At 39.1% G+C, this 3,904-nt stretch overlaps 1 long non-coding RNA gene across 1 annotated transcript; it reads left to right on the top strand.

Annotated features, from left to right (window-relative positions):
• The first annotated feature begins 2,681 nt into the window (after nt 1-2,681).
• On the top strand, nt 2,682-3,270 carry LOC128651524 (uncharacterized). The gene is made up of 2 exons (XR_008401109.1): nt 2,682-3,081; nt 3,162-3,270. It is a non-coding gene; the product is annotated as an uncharacterized LOC128651524 (long non-coding RNA).
• Nucleotides 3,271-3,904: the final 634 nt, after the last annotated feature.

Raw genomic sequence — 3,904 nt, 5'->3', positions numbered from 1 at the left:
TCCACCTTTTGAGCCATGACCGGCTGTATATCAGCTTTCACAGCCTTCGAAAATGTTACCATAAACAGCAGGTAATACCATAATATAGCAGGTAATGTTACCTGCTGACCCACCCATGATTGTCATGTTCCTTTAACTTTGTTGCTAAGATTTCAGATAACAGTCTTTTTAGTTACAATCACTGAGATTACGAGTCTTGCGTTAGCCTTAAAAAACAGCGTTGAGGGGTCCCAATGCTGCTTTTTAAGCCCGCTGGTATTACAAGTCAGGCAGGAGAGGGTTTACCACTAAATTTTTTCCGCAATATTAGGTTACCGCAAATCCCCTTACGTCAATTGCGTATCCTATCTTTTTAATGGGATTTTCCTAACGCCGGTATTATGATCGCCTAAAAAAGTGAGCGGTACACCCTCTCCTGTCAAGACTCCTACCGCATTTAAAAGTCAGTAGTTAAGAGTTTTATGTTTTGGCATTAGCCCAAAGTGCTAAAAGTACACTAACACCCATAAACTACCTATTAACCCCTAAACCGAGCCCCCCTCCCAACATCGGAAACACTTAACTAAAATGTTTAAACCCTAATCTGCCGACCTGACATCATGGCCACTTTAATAAATATATTAACCCCTAAACCGCTGCACTCCTGCCTCGCAAACACTAGTTACATTTTATTAACCCCTAATCTGCCATCCCTAACATCACCAACACCTACTGTCAGGATAATGGCATACTTATTCTCTGCACTGTCCCTTTAAAGCATCCTGCTCCCATTAACATCAGCCTATTTAAGGCCCCTCCCAGCATTTTCACATTGCTTAGTATTGAAGTTTGTTTTAAACCTTAACCTGAGCCTGCTCTCTGTGAGATTTATCATACTACTTCTGTTTGTTGGATTCCTCTACTCCACCTAACTGGATTTCTGTTGTCATCCTCTCCTACCTGCCTGCTTCTCCCTCAGAAGATTCAGCTATTTCAAAAGCCTCACTCCTACCTTTACCTCTAACCCAGTTTTCCCTGCAGCTCACCGGCCTTGGGATTCACCTTTCACGGAGCTCCGCTTCCTCATGCTGTGACGTCATCAGCCAGCTGCTACTGAGCTTCCTTGCTCCCTCTGGCAAGTCGCCATTACAACCCGGTCTTTGCAACTATCATTATAACAGTTCTGTTAGCGGTAAGCCAGTCTCTGAATTTTTACTTTGCTGCTATACCCTAAGATTAGTATCTCAGTTGCTGCTGTTATTTCTGTGACTTTTAGTTCATTCCCTCATATCCTGCTGTTTTACCGTAACTCTGTTCACAATAGCAATTGCTTATTTTTTCTATGATCATAGTACCAATTTTTCCTTGCTTATTTAATTTTTACCTTTATTAATGTTAAAATCTCAGGTTTATCTGGGCATACCCCTGCTGCATTTACTTTCTCACAGTGACTACCCAGACACATGTGGCAGCCATAGGGAATATGCTCAATTACTGCCTGTATACTAAAACTATGCAACAAGGAATAAGGTTTTACATAGCTGCCTAATTCCTAAATTTTGTTTTACCTTTTCACTCTGTTGCAAACAACCATACAATTTTTATTGTTTTTTTCCATTCCAGCAGTTGTGGTCTAAATAATTAAGCTGCACACATTTTTTCTTTCTTAGTTGTGCCTGACATAATACTAAGCCCAAACTATGGACCCAGCTGGAATGAACGCACATGTGCAAAATATCACACAGAGGGTTGATTTATTAACTGAAGCTGTTAATACTTTGAAAACAGAAAATGATACTTTAAAAGCTTATATCAGGGATGTGGTTGATAAGAGGGTACCCATATTAGAACCACAGGTTAGTACACTGTGGTGACATTTTATCACTGGAATATTCACTTAGCTGTTATTGGGATCCCTTCCCCCAGGTACACCTTTCTCTCTGAACTATAGACACTCCCATTGGTCTTTTTGAGTGGCATTTGATAAGCCACTCCCTTTTGAATTGGGTTATAAAATATTGTAACACCAGAGCCTCTGCTCTTTTTTTGTATCCTGGGCATGCTGTAAAGATGGATGATGTTGGACACAGAGAATCTGGCTAAGTATTTCTGGGATAATATTCTGTGTAGCACAATTGGGGTTAGTTTAGAAAAGTTGCCCTGTATCTTAAAATGTGGACTGTATCTGTAAAATAGATTGATATATATCTGTAAATATTTATCTTATTATTAACATATATTGATTCCTAAATAAACTGTTTGACAAATAATGGAGGATCCTCATATAGTTTATTTTCACAATTTATCTGTGTTGGTTTTAGTGGTTTTCACCATAGAGATTTAGTATATTATATTTAGTAGAAAGTAGAGATATTTTAAATTAATAGATAACCACATTTACCAGAAAAATTTAGTGGTGAGAGATCTGAGTATAGAGATTTCAAGAATGCTTGTTTGCTTATGTTCTCCCTTAAACCTCATACCTATCCCACTGATAGAGCAAGGGTACTCACAGTTATATCCTATTTGAGAGGTGAGCCCCGCACATGGGCCAACACTTACTTTGAGAATAACGATGATATACTTAATTCTTTGGAAAGTTTTTTTTCTGCTATGGGTCAGCTATATGAGGATCCATATAAACAGCTTACTGCTGAAACTGCAATGCGAGGCTTGAAACAAAAGAAAAAAGAGTAGTTGAGGATTACATTGCCGAATTTAAAAAATGGGCGAAAGACACTCAATGGAATGACCTTTCACTGAGAAATCAGTTTAGATTAGGCCTTTCAGAAGGAATTAAGGATGAGTTGTCTAGATCTGAACTACCACATACTCTTGAGGCTTTAATGTCACTTAGCATAACTATAGACAGAAGACTGAGAGAGAGACAGCAGGAGAGATCATTTCATGAATATCCTGCAAAGAAACAAAATACACCCAGCCCCAGCAAATCAACTGCTGAGCCTATGGATATAGGTTTTATAAAGGGACCATTAACCCCTGAGGAGAAGATCCGACGAAGGGCTAATAACCTCTGCTTATACTGTGCTTCAGACAAACACACTGTCAGGGACTGTCCTTCCCTCCTGAAACAAAACAAGGGTAAGATGTATAAAGAACCTTTTTGTTGTACCACTCAGGATCATGCTCTCCCTTACCTAAATTTATCTCTTCTTTTACAGTGGGAGTCACATCGAATCAACGCTCCCGCGATTATTGACTCAGGAGCTACAGCCTCCTACATAGATACTGTATTCACTAAATTCAATAAAATTCCACTTGTGCAAAAAAGGTCTCCTGTGTTATTACGTGGAATAGATGGTAATCCAATCACATCAGGTCCAGTTAAATATCAAACAATACCCTTACTTGTTGTTACCCCAGACCACCATAGGGAGTATATGTCATTATGATGTAATATCATCCCCTATTTCACCCATAGTTCTCGGTATAAACTGGCTCCGACTTCATAATCCTGAAGTAAATTGGTCTAGCTCAACAGTCACATTTAATTCTACATTCTGCTCTACTACTTGTTTCCCAGCTACTATTTTGCAAACCACTGAATCCAATGAGATAATTAAAATTCCTGAGGTTTATAAGGATTATGCAGATGTATTCAGCAAAACCCAGTGCGACAATCTTCCTCCTCACAGGAAGTATGATTGTCCTATTGAGATCATACCTGGCTCTGAGATCCAAACGGGTCATATTTACCCACTCTCAAACCCTGAGTTAACACACCTTAAATCTTACTTAGATGAAAATCTAAGGAAAGGTTTCATCCGTCCCTCCACCTCTCCAGCTAGTGCTGGGATTTTTTTGGTTAAAAATAAGGATGGCTCATTGAGGCCAATCGTAGACTACCGACAACTAAATAAAATTACAGTAAAAAACAGATATCCTTTACCCCTCATCCCGGAGT

The sequence above is a fragment of the Bombina bombina genome, chromosome 3 (assembly GCF_027579735.1).
Source record: "Bombina bombina isolate aBomBom1 chromosome 3, aBomBom1.pri, whole genome shotgun sequence".
NCBI lineage: Eukaryota > Metazoa > Chordata > Amphibia > Anura > Bombinatoridae > Bombina > Bombina bombina.
Note: the sequence above shows the minus strand (reverse complement) of the source record. Positions and strands in the feature narration are given on the sequence as shown.